This window comes from Gossypium hirsutum, chromosome A02 (assembly GCF_007990345.1).
Source record: "Gossypium hirsutum isolate 1008001.06 chromosome A02, Gossypium_hirsutum_v2.1, whole genome shotgun sequence".
NCBI lineage: Eukaryota > Viridiplantae > Streptophyta > Magnoliopsida > Malvales > Malvaceae > Gossypium > Gossypium hirsutum.
The window spans coordinates 100,430,617-100,440,426 of NC_053425.1; positions in this window are offsets into that span (position 1 = coordinate 100,430,617).

A 9,810-nucleotide genomic window follows, 5' to 3' on the forward strand; every position below is an offset into this window, starting at 1 on the left:
ATGTATATATATATGTATATAATAGAAATACACACTACTATATAATAATAATAAATATAGAAATACAAAAAGCAAATATAATAAAAATATTAATTAAAGTAATAAAAAATAATACTATATATAAATATATATACATAAAATATACACTAATATATAATAGTAATAGTGATAGCAAAAATAATAAAATATAAGTAATATTAATAATATATTAGAATACAAAAGTAAAGTAATAACAATAGGGGTGATAATAATAATAATACAAACAATAATACATATATATAATAATAGTAGTTAGAAATAAAAATACTTGAATTTTTTAGCCTGGTTTATAGTAATCCCCTTTAATCCGCTTGTGCTCGGCATGGACCCCAGGCGATCGCACCAAACGCGCGGACCAAAAAAAACCTTTCGATATGATATGGGAAGTCTACTTTATTTTACTTCGTATAAAAAACAAAAAATTGAAAAACAAAAAACAAAGACTAAATAAGAATAGACAAAAAAACCTCTTTGCTTGATCTTGATTAATCTCCAAAACTAAGCCTTTCCAAGAAACAAAAATAACCTTTTTACAAAAAAACACCTCCAAAAAACAAAAAAAAACCCTCCCAAAACAGAACAATCCTTCTCCAAAAAACCAAAAACCACCCTAAAACAAAGTCTTGGAATGGCTTTTATAGCCAAATTTTACAAGTGGAGTGGTTGGGGTGGTTTAGGTGGCCAAGGTGGTGGGTTGTGGCTAAGTGTCCACAAAGGTGTGATAGGTGCTAAGGTGGTGCCAACAAAGGTGGTGGAGTAGGTGGCCAGGTTTTTTATTTATTTATTTATTTTTTGTGTTTGGGTTGGGATTAGGTTGGTTTAAGTTGGCCAAAATTGGCCTTTACAGCTGCCCTCTTTGCTCATTTTCGTGAACGAAATGAGCAAGACATCAAAGGGCCAATTTTGCCCGGTCTGCCGAGTCTTGATTTTTGGTGTCATCTTCTTCCAGTAGCCTTATTCCAGTCTGCTACGTCTTGTTGCTTCGATCCTCTACTGCAATTCAGATACGCCTTGTAGCTTCAATCTACTCTGCTACGACTCCATGGGATGAATTTGTGTTTTAGTCTGCTCCACTACTACTTAGGGAGATAAGACTTGATGCGATCTGCTTCACTATTGCTTAGGGAAATAAGATCTGTGGTTTTATCTGCTCCACTACTGCTTAGGGAGATAAGACTTAATGCGATCTACTCCACTACTGCTTAGGGAGATAAGATTGTAATCTTCGATCTATTCCACGTTGCCAAGGAGATAGAACTACTGGTTTAGTACTCCTGTAATGGAGGTAATCGCATCCACTGCAATCTTCCACTGCTAATCGGATGAGTCGTAAATCCACCCTCTATGAAGGCCTGCAATCTTCATCTTTCCACTGCCAGATACAGGGAGATAGGATCGGCTTCAATGTCTGTAGTCAGGAGGTAATCCATCTTGATCTGCTTCACGCAATATAGAAGGCAGATCTGCAATCTTCAATCTATTCCACTGCTACTGAGATAGGTATCGTTCAAGTCCACTGTTCAATAAAATCTGCATCTTGATCTTCCGCCAATACAGAAGCAAGATCTGCATCTCAATCTACTTCACCAATAGGGAGAAAGATCGCATTTGGTATACAATAAAATCTGCCATCTTCGATCTGCTTCACCCTACAGGACAAGATCTGCTCTCATCTATTCCACCAAAAGAAGAAAAATCTCAATTACTCCACTTTCAAAGAAAAAATCTGCACTTTGATCTCTTACGCCAATACAGGAAGCAAATCTGCAATCTTCAATCTACTTCACCACCATATGGGAAGACAAGATCTGCATCTTGGATCCACTTCCTATCAATATAGGAAGATAGGACCTGCTATCTTCGATCTACTTCACGCCAATACATGAAGACAAGATCTGCTTTCTGCGATCTACTTCGCCACCAATATGGGAAGACAAGATCTGCATTGGATCCACTTCCTATCAATATAGGAAGATAGGACCTGCTATCTTCGATTCTTCACCAATACATGAAGACAGATCTGCTTTCTGCGATCTACTTCGCCACCAATATGGAAGACAAGATCTGCATTTCGATCCACTCCTACAATATAGAAGATAGGACTTACTCGATCTACTTCACCCAATACATGAAGACAAGATCTGCTTTCTGCGATCTACTTCGCCACCAATATGGGAAGACAAGATCTGCATCCTGGATCCACTTCCTATCAATATAGGAAGATAGGACCTGCTATCTTCGATCTGCTTCACGCCAATACATGAAGATAAGATCTACTTTAATGACTTCAATCCCTCCCATTGCAACTTCAAGGGTATAGGATCTGTTTCTTTGATCTGTTCTCTGGGGAATATGACCTGTAAAATCCATTTTATGGACCTATTTATGCCTAGTTTAGGATGCATGATCAGAATGAATCAAATGCTTCTAACTAGATGTGTATGAATGAATGCAGAATGTCATGAGAAGATCCATTTTTAATGTTTGAGTTGTCATTGCTCATGTTTATCACTGACGTGTTACAACGCCTTCTTGCTCGGCTGGCACATCCAAAGAAACACTTAGTCAGATTGCCCCCACTGCGAACGTCAAAGTTTAATCCACTGGGACATAAAATTTGTACCATCAATCTCACCGTAAACTAAGGGTAGAAGGATATGGCTTTTTCTCGATCCTCTGCTATCACAATTCAAGGATACAGAATGTGAAACTCTTTGATCTCCTACACTATTCTCAAGGTGTCATACCAAATGTTTATGTACAAATGCAAAATTTCCTTCTCCGAGAAAACCTTTTCTTATTACTTGGTGAACATCGCTTGTTTGTTCATTGAAGCTTTGCCACCAACACGACATCTTGTCAATGTTTGGACAACAAAATTTGAAAGGATAGTCCCGACTTGGACTCTTCCTTTTTGGACACTTTGAATTTGGTGTGCTCTAAACAACAGTCCTGTTTCAGGCTCCTTCATTATTTAGAAATTTCTAGAGTAATATGCAAAACTCCAATTGCTTGAACATTCAGTTTATTAATAGTTATTCTAAATGTTTTTCGAGAAGGTTACCACAACGAACAAACAAATGTTATTGAGAACAAATCTCGAGATGAATGAGTTAATCGAGATAGCAAATTTTGCTAAGATAAAAAATGAAATAAGACAATGGACAAGAATGAAATTTTATTGGGGAGCAAAGCTTGAACTGAATACAATAATCAAGACAACAAATTTTGCCAAGATTCAAAGTATAAGATGACAACAGGTGCCCCAGATATCGCAGCACGAGCTTCCCTGCACAAGTTTTCTAAAGACCATTTAATATGTGTTTGGAATCTACAGTATTTTGTCGATACCCCAAGATGTCACCTACTCCTTCTTGCGATTCAGGTGTAGTAAGACCACCACATGCCTCAGATCCTGCTCAAAAATTCGAGCCGTTCCGTTCACCTCACGCTTCAAAATTCGAGCCGCCTTTTTCAGGTTTTCAACTCAAATCCCCTTTGGTCTCAAGGTGCCTTTTGCGGGTTTTCACCTTGGCCTCTCCCTTTTTTTTTTTTTTAAGAATGCCCCCTTTTTAAGTGAAATACTTCTTGACTGAGTCTGAATTTACAGGATTTGACAGGCTTTTACCATCCATTTCGCTCAGGATTAAAGCTCCTCTTGAAAAGGCCTTTTTTACCACATAAGGACCTTCCCAATTTGGCATCCACTTTCCTCTAAAATCCTTTTGTAGAGGAAGAATCTTTTTCAGCACCAGGTCCCCCTCGTAAAATTCTCTGGGACGAACTTTTTGTTGTAAGCTCGCATCATTCGTTTCTGATACATCTGACCATGACGAATAGCTTTTAACCTCTTTTCCTCTACCAAGTTTAACTGGTCATATCTGGATTGAATCCATTCAGCCTCATCCAACTTTAGTTCAGTTAATACTCGGAGAGAAAGAATTTCAACTTCTATGGGTAAAACTGCTTCCATCCCATAGACTAAAGAAAATGGTGTTGCCCCGGGTAGAGGTTCTAACAGAAGTGCGATATGCCAGGAGAGCAAAAGGTAATTTCTCGTGCCAATCTTTGTAGGTTTCAGTCATTTTTCCTATAATTTTCTTGATGTTTTTGTTAGCTGCTTCCACGGCACCATTCATTTTGGACGGTACGGTGACGAATTGTGGTGTCTGATCTTGAACTGACTACAAACTTTCGCTATTGAGTTGTTGTTTAAGTTCAGCGCATTATCGGATATGATCCTTTCAGGCATCCCGTATCGACATATGATCTCTTTTTTCAGAAACTTGCTAACTGCCGACTTCGTGACATTTGCATATGAAGCCGCCTCCACCCATTTAGTGAAGTAATCAATAACCACAAAGATAAAACGATGCCCATTGGAAGCTTTTGGAGATATTGGCCCGATAACGTCCATTCCCCACATGGAGAAAGGCCATGGAAAAACCATAACATGAAGGGGTGAAGGTGGTGCGTGCATTTTGTCACCATAAATTTGACATTTATGGCACCTCTTGGCATAATTAATGCAATCCCCTTCCATGGTGGACCAATAGTACCCAAATCTCATAATTTGTCTGGCCATCGTGAAGCCATTGGCATGCGTTCCGCAGATACCTTCATGCACTTCTTCCAAAATTTCCTTTGCCTCAACAGCATCCACACACCTTAACAGTACTTGATCTTTTCCTTTTTTATACAAAATTTCCCCATCAAGGACATAGTCAATGGCTAATCTCCTTAATGTCTTCTTATCATTTTCTGTCGCATGGTCAGGGTACTCGCGACTCTTCACATATCGCAATATGTCATGGTACCAAGGGTGATCATCCTTTCCCTCTTCATTGTCAATGTTGCAACAATGGGCTGGAGCCTCATAGATGCTGATCTGGATAGGCTTCATATCTTCTAATTTGTTCACTTTAAACATGGAGGCTAAAGTGGCCAAAGCATCTGCCATCTGGTTTTCATCTCGTGGGAGGTAACTAAAGGTGACACTATCAAATTCCTCGATCAATTCCATAACCAATTTTCGATAGCGAACCAACTTCGGGTCTCTTGTTTCCCATTCCCCCTTGAGCTGGTAAATTACTAATGCAGAGTCCCCGTATACCTCTAGCACCTTAATTTTTCGCTTTATGGCTGCCCGAATGCCCATAATGCAAGCTTCATACTCAGCCATATTATTTGTGTAGTCAAAGTCCAATTTGCTAGTGAAAGGATAATAATCTCCACTAGGGGACACGAGTACTGCCCCAATTCCGTTGCCTATAGCATTTGAAGCTCCGTCAAAACTCAACTTCCAAGGACCACCTTCTTGGAAATCTTTCTTTACGGTTGCGGCATACATCAAATCCTCATTTGGGAAATCGAAGTTCAATGGCTCATAATCATCGAGAGCCCTACTTGCTAGGAATTCCGCTATTGCACTCCCTTTGACCGCCTTCTGGTTCACATAGACTACGTCAAATTCAGATAGAAGAATTTGCCATCGAGCCATTCTTCCATTCAGAGCGGCTGACTCTATCAAGTATTTCAGAGGGTCTAATTTGGAGATTAACCAGGTCGTATGGTACAACATGTACTGTCTCAGTCTCCGAGTTGTCCAAATTAAAGCACAACATAATTTCTCGATTGGCGAATATCTTGTTTCGCATTCGGTGAACTTCTTACTGAGATAGTAGATCGCTCTTTCCTTTCGTCCTGATTCGTCATGTTGACCAAGCACGCATCCCATGGAATTTTCAAATACTGCCAAATACAGTATGAGCGGTTTGTCTGGGCAGGGTGGCATCAGTACTGGGGCGTTGGATAAGTAATGTTTGACTTTTTCAAAAGTTTTTTGACATTCCTCATCCCATACACCTGGATTATGTTTCTTGAGGAGGCGAAATATGGGGTCGCATTTCTCAGTTAGCTGTGAGATGAACCGAGCAATATAGTTCAGCCTTCCTAGAAAACCTCGAACCTCCTTTTGAGTAGCGGCGGGGGTAATTCTTGTATTGCTCTTACTTTGTCAGGATCAATCTCAATTCCTCTTTCACTGACCACGAATCCAAGCAATTTTCATGATCTGACCCCGAATGTGCACTTTGCTGGATTTAGCTTTAGCTGAAATTTCCTCAATCTCGTAAATAATTTCTTAAGGACCTGCACATGTTCCTTTTCTGTTTTAGATTTTGCAATCATGTCATCAACATAGACTTCTAACTCCTTATGCATCATGTCATGGAATAGTGTTACCATGGCCCTCTGATACATTGCCCCTGCATTTTTCAACCCAAATGGCATTACCTTATAACAAAAAGTTCCCCATAGGGTTATGAACGTAGTTTTCCTCATATCCTCGGGATGCATCTTAATTTGGTTATATCCCGAGAAGCCATCCATGAAAGAAAACAGCGAATGTCCTGCTGTATTGTCTACCAAGGCGTCGATATGCGGCAAGGGAAAGTTATCTTTTGGGCTAGCCTTATTTAGATCTCTATAATCCACACACATTCGTACCTTCCCATCTTTCTTAGGGACAGGAACAATGTTAGCTACCCACTCGGAGTATTTGACCACCTTCAGGAACCCAGCGTCGAATTGCTTTTGCACCTCTTCTTTTATTTTTAACACGATATCAGGCCTCATTCTTCGGAGTTTTTGCTGAACTGGTTTGCAATCCTCCTTTATAGGAAGTCGGTGAACCACGATGTCAGTACTTAACCCCGGCATATCTTGGTATGACCATGCGAAGACATCTTTGAACTCTCGCAGTAATTCAATGAGGTCTTGTTTTACTTCTTCAGCTATGCGGGTACCAATCTTTAACACCTTTCCCTCTTCCAAGATCACTGTCTCTATCGTCTCTTCGTGGGGTAGAATCTCTTTCTCTTCCTGCTCTACCATTCTCAACAAGTCCGGAGATAGGTTGCAATCTGTGTTATCTTCAAAATCTTGAGATTCCTCTGGACACATATCTCGTTCAAAAAGATTTTCTAAGTCCATAGTAGAGTCACTCATATCATTGATATCTTGGGACCTGTTATAGGTATCAAAGAATGTACAGGGAATGTATGAATTTAAGGATTCTTATTTAGTATGACCATGAATGTATGAAAAAAAGAATTTGAAAAGAATATATACTCAAAATGCGAAGATATATTTCATTGAAATCACAATGTCCACATATAAGCCTATTTCAGTTCAAAAAGTTTTCATTTTCTCTAGGCTTAGAACAATTAATGTTTTGAATATTACTCTGGAAAAGCTCTAAAAACTTCAGGCATTTCTTCCGCAGTCCAATTGTTTAAAACACTCCCAGGTTCAACGGGATAGATGCCTGACGTACTTCCTCCTTCAAATTCTTCTTCACATATGGCATTGATGCTTAAGTTTCTTAACATTTCCTCTGCGGTCTTCTTTCTTGGAGCCCTCAGTTCAGAATACATAGTTCATCCCGACATGAATGTCCTGGATATGTGGGGAAAGCCATAGGTTCCCAGTCGACTTCTTTTCCGTTCAAACGCGCCTTCCTTCTATCTTGTCTCTTTTCTAACTCTTTCCTTCTCTGTTTGGTATTTGGTTTAAATCCTAAACCAAAACGATCTTGTTTGTATTTCACTACTGGTGCCCCCATCCTTCCCTGAAGGCATCTTCCAAGTCCTCTTCCAGGCACAGCTCCTTTCCCAACTGTCGCTTGTAATCCCATCCTTGTGGCTTTAGACATGCTGGGCGCCGGAATCTTCTTTCCCCCTATGACAAAGGTTGCATTTACGAACTCCAAAGATCGAAAAGAACATTCAACTGCCTCGTCGTCTATTCCCAAATATGGTGTATCATTGGTTACCAATGCAATGATATCTTCCTCGGCGTCAATTGTAATTAACCGGCCTTCTATTACCAATTTTAACTTCTGGTACAATGATGAAGGCACCGCCCCTGCCGAATGAATCCAGGGTCTTCCTAATAAGCAATTATATGACGGCTTGATATCCATCACTAGGAAGTCCACATCGTATGTATTCGGGCCAATTAAAAGAGGTATTTCTATTCTTCCTATCACCTTTCTTTCGGTACCATCAAACGCTCTCACTATATTTTGGCATGATCTCATGTGAGAGTTATCCACCGGTAACCTACTTAAGGTAGATAGGGGTAAAACATTCAAGGCTGATCCATTGTCAATTAGCACTCCAGCTAACATATACTCCCCGCAACGAGCAGTGATGTGTAATGCTTTGGTAGATCCTCTTCCCCCTGGCGGTATTTCATCATCATTAAAAAAGATGAAATTATCGGCATTGATATTATTAACCAAGCGGTCCAACTTATTCACCGAGATATCTTTAGTGACATAAATTTCATTTAGCACCTTAATCAACGCATTACGATGTATCTCTGAACTTATAAGCAACTCAAATACGGAGATACGAGCCGGTTGCTTATGTAATTGTTCTACCACGCTGTACTCGCTATGTTTCAAGAATTTTAGAAATTATTTGGCTTGATTTTCAGTTACCGGCTGATTGACACTCGATTCAATTTCGTCTGTTTTTGTTTTTCCTAGCTCAACTGCTAAAGCTTTTTCTTTTCCAGATTCCACTATCGCATCTGCCGGATCATAGCGCTTTCCACTTCGTGTATAGAATCCTTCCTTCTTTTCTGAAGCATTTACCGAGCTCTCTTTTCCTGGAATCGTTACATTGCAATCGTAACTCCAAGGAACCTTTCTGTTATCCTTGTAAGGAAAGGATACAGGTTTTTGGATTATAACTTTTGGCCCTATTTGTATTCCAGATTCTTTGTTCATTGGCTTTGAAATGATAACCACTGGATGACGAAGCTCTTGGGTTCTCCTTGCAGATCCTTCTCCTGTAGCACAAACTTCTTCCTCTTTTAACCCTTTGATTTCTTCATAAAACTCCATCTCTTTGCTATCCATAAAGTTTTGCACCACGATTCCGAACTCGGTGCATTCCTGGATGTCATGATCTTCTTCTGCGTGGAACTCACAAAATCTCTTTGCTTGTTCAGGCCTTTCTATCGAATCTTGCTTGATAAGACCTCTTTTTACCATTTGTTTCCAAACCCATCCAAGAGGGGTTTTTATCTCTGCCACGTTGGCTTTGACTCTTCTTCCTTCATTCTCACTTATCGCGTTTACCCTATTATCGTCATGATTGGGCAACGGATTTTCTGCTACATTTGGCCCTGATGAGTCGCCAATCTTTACGATCCCCATATTGATAAGTTTCTCCACTAACTTTTTGAATGCAGTGCAGTTCTCAATCGAGTGCCCCTTAATCCCCGCGTGGTACTCGCATTGGGAGTTTGTGTCATACCATTTGGGGTACGGAGGTTGCATGGGTTTTAGGTAAAATGGAGATACCACATGTGCATCAAATAAATTCTGATACAATTCTTTATAGTCACCGGGATGGGTGTGAATTGAGGTCTTTCTATATTTGGCCTTGAATTGGACTCCCGTCTCTAAGAACCTTGCTGATTAGTGGTTGTTGCTCTGGCTTGTCCCACCGTGATTGATCTAGAATGGTCCTTGTTAAACATGCTTGTGTTGTTTATCTCATGCTCCTTCTTTCTCGGTGCTGACCTTTTAGCACTTTCTCCTGCTTCTATCTTGCCACTCCTTATGGCATTTTCTATCATTTCTCCAGACATTACTATGTCTGAAAAGCTTTTGGTGGTACTACCCAGCATGTGATTGAGAAATGGAGCTTTCAAAGTATTGATAAAAAGCATGGTTATCTCTTTTTCTAAAAGTGG